The following is a 12,947-nucleotide window of genomic DNA, read 5'->3' on the forward strand; positions in this document are numbered from 1 at the left end:
GCTGTGCCCATCCTGAGTGCCCAGTGGGTGCCCCAGAGGGCAGCACTCTCTCCAAGTAGGATTTTTTTTTATCAACAATGCGTTTCCCTGCTTCACTCCCTGGGCCTGTGAGGGGTCGGGGACCATGAATGCCGGGGCTTCAGTCAGTCTGCGGAGGACAGGGAGCTGGGGGCCTGGGAGCCCAACAAGAGGGAAGGAAGAAGCAGGCTTGGGGACTCAATTCTGCAGACGCCCTGGGAGGGGTGGGCCTCTCGCGAGGTGAGAGAAATGATGCTCCAGAGCCAGATTTGAGGTCCGGACCCCGGGAGCTGGGCGGTGGTCATCTCAGGACAAACCGGCTTCAGAGGCCGTGCCGCGCGTGGGCCCTCTGCTCCCTCACCAGGAAGGAGGGGTCGACTCCGAAGCCTGCTAAGCCTCACTATTCTTGAATTTCCTGACTCATCTTTGTCCATTTTTTTGATCCCTCCCCCATCGTTTATAAAACAAAGCTCATATTTTGAAGTAGTTTCAGATTCACCAGGAAGCTGCAGAGACAGGACGAAGTCTCCGTGCCCCTGGCCCAGCTGCCCTTGTGCTGAAGTCTCATATAACCAGGCACCTTTGTGAAAGGGAAGAACTTGACATTGGATCGTTACTGCTCAGTGAACTGCAGCTCTTCTCAGAGGTCGCCAGTCTTTCCACCCACGTCTTTTTCTGTGTTCCAGGCGCCCTACTGCACTTAGCTTCGCTTAGCTTTTAAAATTAAAGTTTCCTTTTGCAAACTCCAGTCTGTCTGCACCGTGCTCCAGAGGACCAGGAGAAGGCATCTGGGCTGCTGCCACTCGACTCTGAGTGAGTCACGGGACGCAGTAAGAGCAAGGGACACGCAGTGTTTACAACAGCCAGGTTAGGGAAGCCTGGGGGTCCACCGACAGAGGGGTGGATAAAGGAGACATGGGACGCACGCAATGCACTATTGCCCAGCCATAAAAAGGAGTGAAAGGATGCCATCTGCAGAGGCACAAATGGATGCAGAGACCGTCATGTAGAGTGAAGTAGGTCAGAAAGAGAAAAATATCTTAGATTAATGCATATATGTGGGATCTAGAAAAATGGTACAGATGAGCCTACATGCAAAGCAGAAATAGAGACAGACACAGACAGCAAACATATAGGTACCAAGCGGGGAGAGGGGGTGGGGTGGGTGAGTTGGGAGCCTGGGATTCACACGCACACATACATATATTATCGACACCACGCATAAAATAGATATGCTTCCCAGCGGCACAGCGGCAAAGAATCTGCCTGCCGATGCAGGAGACGCAGACGTAGGTTCGATCCCCGGGTCGGGAAGATCCCCTGGGGAAGGAAATGGCAACCCGCTCCAGCATTCTTGCTGGGAGAATTCCAGGCACAGAGGAGCCTGAAGGGCTACAGTCCACAGGGTCACAGGAAGTCGGACCCGACTGAGCACACACGCAGAAGCAGAAAACGGGGAGCCACGGCCCCTGCTGCGAGCACGGGCTCTGCTCAGCGCTCTGTGCTGACAGAGGGGGGTCTGCACAGCCCGAGGCAGCGCAGCACCGCCGCGCAGCTGAAGTCCAGTGATAATAACAGAAAGGAGCAAGCGGTGGCCTCTCCCCCAGAGCCTTCCTCTTTGGGATCAGAGGTCATTCCGCGTTGCTAAGGCTTTTAGAGGTGACCGTGGGGCCTCAGTCCCCAGGAGCTACGGGATGAGGGGACCACAGTCACAGATGACCAGACGCTTTCCCCCCAGGGCACACGGCCTGGCAGGAGCCGCCCCCTTGGTCTGGAGCCCAGGGTTGGCCTGAAGCAGAACTCAGCCTGTCTCTGAGCACAGAAGGTTTGGTGATGAGCGGAACCAAGAGGGAGCAGAGCGGGGCCTGTGCGACGCAGAACGTTTCCACAGTGTTGCGATTTCCCGCAGGGTCTTCCTGGAGCTGCTGTGGTGCTGAAAACGCACTGAACCTCTCTCCTTGTTTATGACACACGCCCCTCCTCCCTCTGTCCCTCAGCCTCGCCTCCTTCTGAGCAGTCACAGGAGTGGCCCTGAGCAGGGGTGAGAGCCCGGGAGCCTGCCCGAGGCCCCGGCTCACAGGAGGGCGCCGCGTTCCGACGGACGCAGGCTCGGGGAGAGGATCGCCCGCAGCTCGCTTTGTGCCCTGGGCCCCTTGTCCCAGCGTGCAGGCCGAGGGGGCTGGCTCACGGACTCTGCATACACACCCTCTGCTCCCTGTTCCCACTGAACCCGGCCTCGGGAAAGGAGCCCCCTTCCGGCCAGAGGGACTGGGCTGGACGTGACGGTGAGGCGACGTTCAGGGGACCCTGCGTGAGGGACCTCGTCTTCCCGAAGCCCCCGCAGGGAGCCCGCTCCTGGAGGCCCCGGGCAGGCGGGAGGCCGCCAGTCGGTGCGGAGATCCCCGTGTTCTCCTCGTGGTCGAGGGGCCACCAAGGCCCAGATGCCAGGAGCAGGTGCAGACCGTCCTCTCGGGGCAGAGCCCGCCCGCTGCTGATGCCCCACGTGACGACGGCCACCATTCGGGAGGCCACGGGCATGACCACCTCCAGGGGCTCTGCCAGGCCCAGGATGAGCCCCAGAGAGACAGCACACCTCCCGCCTCCCCGTTGCCGAGCCGGGGGAGCGCGCGGAGCCGGCCTCCTGACGGCAGGCGCCCGCCCTCACCTGCGGCCTTTGCTTCCGCCCCTCGACACTTGGCGAACTTGGGGTTTGGGTCCCGGATGAGAGAGCTGCAGTCAGACCCCCGATTCCAGGCCAAGGACATCCAGTCAGCCCCACGGTCCCTGCGGCTCTTCCTGGCCCCGCACCCCGCGCCAGGGTCCCAGTTCCGGCCCCTTGTTATCAGAAGGATGGAGGCCTGGTCCCCTGCCCCGCTGCTGCCCACTCAGCATGTCCTCACTGAGGGCAGAGGGCCCGGCTGAACCCAGTCTGACAGCGACCCCTCCGTGCAATTAAACCAAGCCCCCGGGGCCCACGAGAGCCCCTGACTCACTGCCCCTGCCTGCCGGCCGCACCTCCAGCCTGTCCCCGCCGCACGGCGTCCTGTCTTCTTCCAGCTGGTCTCTCCACACTCTCCTGTTCGGCCCGGGCGTCGAACCATCCAGGAGTCCCCGGGGGCCCCGGCAGTGCCCCACGGCTGGCTCTCAGTGCCCGTGGCTCCTGGAGAAGGCAGCCCCACCCCGCTCTGCGCTCCAGTGTCCAGTGCTGGTGGAACAGAGATGCCCGGGGCCCGGTGGCTAGGCCCTGCTCCTTGTCCAGCCCAGGCGGTGGGGGTCTCCTGGCCCCAGGGAGCCAGGTCAAGGGAGATACCGCCCCTCCCCGGGCAGGGGGTGCCGTGGGAGGGAGGAGACGAGAGGCAGCTGTGGAGGGCGCAGGCCAGGAAGCGTCCCCACAGCGCTGGGAGCAGGTGGGGAGCAGACACAGCTTCCCAAGCTGCGGGGAGGGGAAAGCCCTGCGGGAAGGGGTCTCAGCATTGTCCCCTTGGGCTCGAAACTGGAGGCCCCTGGGGCACATTGGTGGTTGTGTGAGAGGCTGTGATCTGCATGGAGGCTCACCCGGAAGCTCCAGGCTAAGGACTAGGGGTGTGTGTGTGGGGGGGGGGGGAAGGTGGGCCATGGGGCCAACCCCGGGGGTCTGGGCAGCAGGCGGGCTGTGGGGGTCTGCACTGCCCCCTTATCACCCCTTCCTCACCCTTCCTCTCATCACAGGCCCCTTCCCCAGGGGGAACTGCCTTCAATCTCACCTGCAGCCTCGGAATGATGAAAAACGACCCTCACCACCAGCCCGGCACTGGGGGGTGTGGGCCGCTGGACTAGGCTCACCATTTGGAGGAGGAAGAGCAAGGCCCCCGCCCTCAGCTCCCAGCACAGCACCTGCATGAGCCCAGCTCGGCTTCACACAACCCGGGAGGCAGACACCGTCACCTTCGCTTCACAGCAGAAGCAACCTGGGTCCCCAACTGTGTGGCGGGCCCAGGGCCACTCCCAGGCTGGTTTCACGGTGAGACTGGGGGCGTGGGGGCCACCCTCTCTCGGGGCCTCCCTGGGAGAGGCAGAGCAGAGACCTTGCCCTTTGCCGCGCTTAGACTGTACACACGGCGCTCCCTCCACGACCTGGGCCGTCTCCTGGAGAAGGAGCAGAGACCTGCCATCCCAGGCCTGACCCCCTATGCTTGCCTCAACCCCGGGGGCAGGGACGGGGCAGGGGCGGGGCAGGGCCCCCGGGGAGAGCCCAACTCCCCTGAGGTCCCTGCGGGCCAGGCCCACTGCTTTCAGCAGGCTCCGTGCTGGACAGCTCCCAGGCCACTGCCCAGGCGGCGCTGCGTCCTGCTGGGGTGGGGCCCCCTGCGTGGCCGCCTCGCCCACCACTGCCCCATCCTCCCACCTCTCCTGCCACCGGGGTGTCACAGACACGATCCAGTTCCCAGCCTCCCACCCAGTCCCTTCCCCGTGGGAACCCAGAGCCCCAGCCATCCTCCGAGGGCAGGTGGGCCGTCCTCAGTGAGTCTGACCACAGACCTCTCCACAGCCGGCTTGGGGCCCCCCTCCCACCACCTGCCAGGCTCTGTGCAGCCTGAGTGTGCTCACGTCCCTCCGTTCCAGCAGCCGCCTACTTCCCCTTCTCCTGGTCATCCTGAGAGCCCCAACCTTACAAACAGGGCCCCTGAGGCACAGGGCAGACCCGCAGACATGACGCCTCCTCACAGCACGGGGCCGGGCCGGCCACTGCCGGGAAGGGCCGTTAGAGCCACCGCTGGGGCCAGGAGGCGTGGGCCTGTCGCGCAGGCAGACCAGGCTCCCGGGCGCTCAGCTGCGGCTTCTCCGCCGCCTGTGCACTTGCGCTGTTCCCCCACCCGCTCTGGGGGTGGTTCCCCACACTGACCCCCGGGGCCAAGAGTTAGCCTGAACACCTTCTCATAGTTCCTGTCCATCCCGTGGGCCTCCACCGGCCCTGATGGGCGGGAGCAGAGGCAGGAGGGGCAGGGCTGGAGGGGGGGTGCCTGTGCGCCCGTGGGAGCCCCAGTCTGACAGGGGAGGAGACCCCGTGCCAGGCTCAGAGACCCCGCCCCCCTACTTTGGCTGTAGCCCCTACTCAGCCCCAGAGACCCAAATTTCCACTTTCCGAGGGACGGTTTGGGGTTGGAGATGGATTCACTGAGGTGTCTGCACACTGAGAACGCTGGTGATTGGAAGGGGGTGGCTGAGGGCCGTGGCCCCAAGCTGAGAAGGGACACCTCCAGGAGTGACAGGTCACCAGCAGGACCCAGTCACCCCGGGATGCGCCCCGGGGCTGCAGGTGTGGCTCTGATGGAGGAAATGCCCTGAGGCCACTGCCCCTTCTGCAGGGAGCCTCCGTCTGGCCATCTGGGCCACAAGGCCTGGCTCAAACCCACCTCACATCTTTGGGACACAACCACCCGCCTCCTCCTGCCTCTCTTCCTGACTCAGCCCTCAGAGCAGGAGCGTGACACTGCCTCCTCCAGGAAGGCCTCCCGTCATTCAGTTCCTGACGCCCACTCACTCACTGTTGACCCCTCAGTGCCACTAAAGGGACAAGCGAACGAGATGTGGTCTGCAGAGCCCGGTGGTCAGCGCGCCTGCTGTGTGCTCCAGGGAAGCCCTTACCCACTGTCTCACCGATTTCATCAGCAGCCAAGGGACTGAGCCAGAAGCTCTGCAGACCCACTCCAGGCCTGGTGATGGTTTTGCCTGCGGGGCGGGCAGCACCCTCACCTCAGGCCTCCTCTGCCCCTGGGGGCGGGAGCTCAGTGCATCCAAGGCGTCTCCACCATGCCCGCCTGCAGCTTGCCCCAGACCTAACCAGACCGTGTCCCTCGGGAAGGGGACCAGCAGGGGCTACAGCCAGGAGCTCAGGGACGGTGAGGTCACCGCAAACTCCCTACCTCCTGACTCAGCTGTCTCACTGCCCAGACTCCCCTGGGGGCTGGGGTGGGTGCTGAGAGTGACGAGCAGGAAGGGGATTCTCGACCAGAGGGGCGTGGGGAGACCTGGTAGGGCTGTGGGTCTCCTGCCCAGAGGCCTGCCCCGCGGGGCTGAGCTGTGGAGACCTGCATGTACCTACACACACCCGCACACACATCCACACGCAGCCGCACACGTATGCACACACAAGAACACACCTGCACACACATCCACATGCAGCCACACACGCATGCACACACATCCACATGCAGACGCACATGTGTGCACACACAAGCATACACCCGTACACACATCCACACGCAGCTGTACACGCGTGCACACACCTGCACACACCCACACACACCCACACACACATCCACACACAGCCACACACGCGTGCACTCAGAAGCATGCGACCGCACACACCTGCACAAACATCCACACGCAGCCGCACATGCATGCACACACATCCACATGCACACACGTGTGCACACACAAGCACACACCCATATACACATCCACACGCAGCTGCACACACATCCACATGCAGCCACACACGCGTACACACACCCACACACACCAACACACACCCGCACACACATCCACACGCAGCTGCACACGCATGCACACACATCCACACACGCGTGCACTCAGAAGCATGCCACCGCACACACCAGCACATACATCCACACACAGCTGCACATGCGTGCACACACCCGCACGCACCCACACACACCTGCACGTGCAACCTTACCCAGCAACACTCGCTCCCCACACCCACCCCGCTCTGCCAGGCTGGCTCTGCCCCTACCTGGGTGGGAGGCACCCAGCCATGTTGGAGCCCGGGGCGGGGCCCCACTCAGGGGGGCTATGCAGACAAGCGCCCCACTCCTCGCTGCCTGAGAAAGGTCTTGGGGCACACTGCCCCTTGCTGCTGAGGGCAACACCACCAGCCTCACGCCTGGGCGACTCCCGGTGCACAAGAGGAGACACTGAGGGCACAGCAGGGAGAAGCCAGCACCCTGGCTCACACGGAGGCGAAGGAGACAGCGGGCAGGGCCCTCGTCCTCCTCTCAGAGCGGGCTCACCCCCGGGAGGAGTGATGGAGGAAGAGAAAGGGGCGCCAGCTGGGGGTGACAGGCGGCCGTGCAGACGGTCCCTGTGGGTAACACCTGGCTGCAGAGGGGCCTGCCTCCTGCTGCACCAGGACCAGAGGGCCCGGCCCGCCTCCCGCCCTCCCCGGCACCTAGAGCCCGGCCGTGCGCTGACTGCAGTGTGGTGAGAGGCCCGGCCGACGGATGATGAGCCCAAGGCCCGGCGCAGGCGCAGCTCTGACTGACGCTCCGGCCTGGCCACCCGCCTGCCACCCAAGCGGAACGGCCGCCTGCACCCATGGCAGCACCCTGCTTGCCACGCGGTCACCACCGCTGTGTCAGAGAGACATGGCCGGGTCTCCAGGACCAGGAAGCAAGGGATGCGCAGAAACTTCCTGAAGGGCTGGGACTGTCCCGAACCACGCCTGTCACGGCACTTGAACAACTGCTTCCGTCTGTGAAAGCTCGCTGGGTTTTCATTTCATGCACCTTGTACCTCAGTAAACCAGCACACACAGCAGGTCAGCAGAGCCTCAGTCCGGGGGGGGTTTTCGGCTGGAACTTGAGAAGGCAGGCACCCAGGTGCAGGCCCTCCTCAGCCTGGACTGGTGATGCTGCCTTCGGCACTGATTAACCGGGCCTCCAGTCTCACCTTCTGAGACGCTAGCATCCTCCTTACGGGGTGGCTAAGGAAGAGGCTGTCCTTAGTGGTGATCCCAGAGGAGGGGCTCCGGTAACAACAAATGCTTCCTTCCTTGTTTTACGGGCTTTCCACACAGTAACTCACTTAACATCACAGCAACTGTGAAGTGAAGTAGCTCAGTCGTGTCCAACTCTTTGCGACCCCCGTGGACTGTAGCCTACCAGGGTCCTCCGTCCATGGAATTTTCCAGACAACAGTACTGGAGTGGGTTGCCATTTCCTTCTCCAGGGATCTTCCCAACCCAGGGATCGAACCCGGGCCTCCCACATTGCAGGCAGACGCTTTACCGTCTGAGCCACCAGGGAAGCCGAGGTACTACATATTATTAGCCCCATTCTACGGATGACAATCTATGGCGGCTGTGCCACAGAGGAGCGGCGGAGCGGAGATACCCCACGTCCAAGGTCAGGAGCAGTGGAAAGGAGATATCCCATGTCCAAGGTCAGGAGCAGCAGAGAGGATACACCCCCGGTCCAAGGTTGGGAGCGGCAGCCACGATGAGATACCCCATGTCCAAGGTAAGAAAACCTCACTAAGATGGTAGGCGCCGAGAGAAGGCATCAGAGGGCAGACAGACTGAAACCACAATCCCAGACAGCAGGCCAATCTGATCACATGGACCACAGCCTTGTCTACCTAAATGAAACCAAGCCATGCCGTGTGGGGCAACCCAAGACGGGCGGGTCATGGTGGAGAGGTCTGACAGAATGTGGTCCACCAGAGAAGGGAATGGCAAACCACTTCAGGATTCTTGCCTTGAGAACCCCATGAACAGTATGGAAAGGCAAAAAGATAGGACACTGAAAGAGGAACTCCCCATGTCAGTAGGTGCCCAACACGCTACTGGAGATCAGTGGAGAAATAACTCCAGAAAGAATGAAGGGATGAAGCCAAAGCAAGAACAACACCCAGCTGTGGATGTGACTGGTGATAGAAGCAAGATCCGATGCTATAAAGAGCAATATTGCATAGGAACCTGGAATGTCAGGTCCATGAATCAAGGCAAATTGGAAGTGGTCAAACAGGAGATGGCAAGAGTGAACGTCGACATTCCAGGAGTCAGCGAACTAAAATGGACTGGAATGGGTGACTTTAACTCAGATGACCATTATATCTACTACTGCGGGCAGGAATCCCTCAGAAGAAATGGAGTAGCCATCATGGTCAACAAAAGAGTCCAAAACGCAGTACTTGGATGCAATCTCAAAAATGACAGAATGATCTCTGTTCATTTCCAAGGAAAACTATTCAGTATCACAGTTATCCAAGTCTATGCCCCAACCAGTAACGCTGAAGAAACTGAAGTTGAACAGTTTTATGAAGACCTACAAGACCTTTTAGAACTAACACCCAAAAAAGATGTCCTTTTCATTACAGGGGACTGGAATGCAAAAGTAGGAAGTCAAGAAACACCTGGAGTAACAGGCAAATTTGGCCTTGGAATGTGGAATGAAGCAGGGCAAAGGCTAATAGAGTTTTGCCAAGAAAATGCACTGGTCATAGCAAACACCCTCTTCCAACAACACAAGAGAAGACTCTACACATGGACATCACCAGATGGTCAACACCGAAATCAGATTGACTATATTTTTTGCAGCCAAAGATGGAGAAGCTCTATACAGTTAGCAAAAACAAGACCAGGAGCTGACTGTGGCTCAGATCATGAACTCCTTATTGCCAAATGCAGACTCAAATTGAAGAAAGTAGGGAAAACTGCTAGACCTTTCAGGTATGACATAAATCAAATCCCTTATGATTATACAGTGGAAGTGAGAAATAGATTTAAGGGCCTAGATCTGATAGATAGAGTGCCTGATGAACTATGGACTGAGGTTCATGACATTGTACAGGAGACAGGGATCAAGACCATCCCCAAGGAAAAGAAATGGAAGAAAGCAAAATGGCTGTCTGGGAAGGCCTTACCAATAGCTGTGAAAAGAAGAGAGGTGAAAAGCAAAGGAGAAAAGGAAAGATATAAGCATCTGAATGCAGAGTTCCAAAGAATAGAAAGAGAGATAATAAAGGCTTCCTCAGCGATCAATGCAAAGAAATAGAGGAAAAGAACAGAATGAGAAAGACTAGAGATCTCTTCAAGAAAATTAGAGATACCAAGGGAACACTTCATGCAAAGATGGGCTCGATAAAGGACAGAAATGGTATGGACCTAACAGAAGCAGAAGATTTTAAGAAGAGGTGGCAAGAATACACAAAGAACTGTACAAAAAAGATCTTCATGACCGAGATAATCACGATGGTGTGATCGCTCACCTAGAGCCAGACATCCTGGAATGTGAAGTCAAGTGGGCCTTAGAAAGCATCACTACGAACAAAGCTAGTGGAGGGGATGGAATTCCAGTGGAGCTGTTTCAAATCCTGAAAGATGATGCTGTGAAAGTGCTGCACTCAGTATGCCAGCAAATTTGGAAAACTCAGCAGTGGCCACAGGACTGGAAAAGGTCAGTTTTCATTCCAATCCCAAGGAAAGGCAATGCCAAAGAATGCTCAAACTACGGCACAATTGCACTCATCTCACATGCTAGTAAAGTAATGCTCAAAATTCTCCAAGCCAGGCTTCAGCAATACGTGAACAGTGAACTTCCTGATGTTCAAGCTGGTTTTAGGAAAGGCAGAGGAACCAGAGATCAAATTGCCAACATCTGCTGGATCATCGAAACAGCAAGAGAGTTCCAGAAAAACATCTATTTCTGCTTTATTGACTACGCCAAAGCCTTTGAGTGTGTGGATCACAATAAACTCTGGAAAATTCTTCAAGAGATGGGAATACCAGACCACCTGACCTGCCTCTTGAGAAACCTATATGCAGGTCAGGAAGCAAGAGTTGGAACTGGACATGGAACAACAGACTGGTTCCAAATAGGAAAAGGAGTGCGTCAATGCTGTATATTGCCACCCTGCTTATTTAACTTCTATGCAGAGTACATCATGAGAAACGCTGGACTGGAAGAAGCACAAGCTGGAATCAAGATTGCTGGGAGAAATATCAATAACCTCGGATATGCAGATGACACCACCCTTATAGCAGAAAGCAAAGAACTAAAGAGCCTCTTGATGAAAGTGAAAGAAGAGAGTGAAAATGTTGGCTTAAAAGTCAACATTCAGAAAACTAAGTATCTGGTCCCATCACTTCATGGGCAATAGATGGGGAAACAGTGGAAACAGTGTCAGACTTTATTTTGGGGGGCTCCCAAATCACTGCAGATGGTGACTGCAGCCATGAAATTAAGACGCTTATTCCTTGGAAGGAAAGTTATGACCAACCTAGATAGCATATTAAAAAGCAGAGACATCACTTTGCCAACAAAGGTCCGTCTAGTCAAGGCTATGGTTTTTCCAGTGGTCATGTATGGATATGAGAGTTGGACTGAGAAGAAATCTGAGCGCCCAAGAATTGATGTTTTTGAACTGTGGTGTTGGAGAAGACTCTTGAGAGTCCCTTGAACTGCAAGGAGATCCAACCAGTCCATTCTAAAGGAGATCAGCCCTGGGTGTTCACTGGAAGGACTGACGTTGAAGCTGGAACTCCAATCCTTTGGCCACCTGATTCAAAGAACTGACTCATTTGAAAAGACCCTGATGCTGGGAAAGATTGAAGATGGGAGGAGAAGGGGACGACAACAGATGAGATGGCTGGATGGCATCACCGACTCAATGGACATGAGTCTGAGTGAACTCCGGGAGTTGGTGATGGACAGGGAGGCCTGGCGTGCTGTGGTTCATGGCGTCACAAAGAGTCGGACGCGACTGAGCGACTGAACTGAACTGAGCCGATGGATGACTATTTCTCTCTCCTTATTGGAAAGTGGGAATTCTCAACCTTTTCCTGTCCAGGTCTCTCGAGTGTGCACACAGAAGAACTGATAGGTCAAACGGCATCGCCGTATCTAACTTTTTGAGAAACGGCCAAACTGTTCTCCAGAGTCAGTGGACCATTCACGTCCCCCCTGGCCGTTTATGATGCTCCAACTCTCCCACACTCTTGCCAGCCGTCATCTTCTGTCTTTTCGATCACAGCCATCCTCACAGCTGTGAAGCAGTAGCTCGTGGTTTTGATTTGCATTTCCCTGGTGACTAATTGGAGAAGGAAATGGCAGCCCACTCCAGTGTTCTTGCCGGGAGAATCCCAGGGACTGGGGAGCCTGCCGTCTATGGGGTCGCACAGAGTCGGACACGACTGACGCAACTCAGCAGCAGCAGGTGACTAATGAGGGTGAGCCTCTTTTCATGTGCATGTTGGTCATTTGTGTGTCTTCTCCGGAGAAAAGTCTGTTTAAATCTTTTGCCCATTTTAAAATTGTTGTCTTTCTTATTGTTGAGTGCAAGAGCTCTTTATGTATTCTGAATACGGGGCTCTTATCAGATATATGATTCACAAACCTTTTCCCTATCCTGTGGGCTGTCCTTTCTTCCTGGAGAGTGTCCTCTGAAACAAAAGCTTTAAAGTTTGATCAAGTCCAGTGTATCACTGTTTCCCTTTGATGCCTGTGATGGAAGAGTGTTTCAGAGCCTTTTCCATATTAACACGATGGAGATTCCAGAAGGCAGGTGGGCTCGACTGCATTTCCAAACTATAGCTGACCTCGGGAGCCCAGCCGCGAGCCTCGGTTGGGGGCGCACTGACCTCAGGAGCCCAGCCGCGAGCCTCGGTCGGGGGCGCACTGACCTCGGGAGCCCAGCCGCGAGCCTCCTTCGGGGGCACGAGCAGGACTGGAAGCCCAGGACTCCCTCTGAGAGGCACAGCTCCCAGGCTCTCAATGCTCCATAGAAACGCCCTCGGCAGAAGACGAGGCATCACCAATTTTAAATCCTCACACCGGGAAGGTGCAGCCCAGGGCCCTAGCTCAGGGACGACACGCCGAGAAGCCGCTCAGACCTCAAGGGATGGGACAGAAGGCCAGCGCCTTGCCAACGACCCCAGTGGGGACCTGGGTCAGGGAGCGCCATCTCATCAGCTGGGCTGGGGGTGGGGGGAGCACTTCCGTCAGCTGCTGTCAGAGTGTGGACGGGCCTGTTTCTCAGGCTTTCCAGCTCCTCTCTGTGCAGAAGCAAGGGCTCCACGCCCCACCCCCGGGGCTCTGGGGTCTGGGCTCCCTGCCAGTGGCCAAGAGCTCCCTGGGGTCCCTCTATCGCTGTCTGCACCAGACGCGCCAGGCCCTTCTCTCTGATGACTCAGGAGCAGACCAGCCATCTGT

This window comes from Capricornis sumatraensis, chromosome 14 (genome assembly GCF_032405125.1).
Source record: "Capricornis sumatraensis isolate serow.1 chromosome 14, serow.2, whole genome shotgun sequence".
Classification (NCBI taxonomy): Eukaryota; Metazoa; Chordata; class Mammalia; order Artiodactyla; family Bovidae; genus Capricornis; species Capricornis sumatraensis.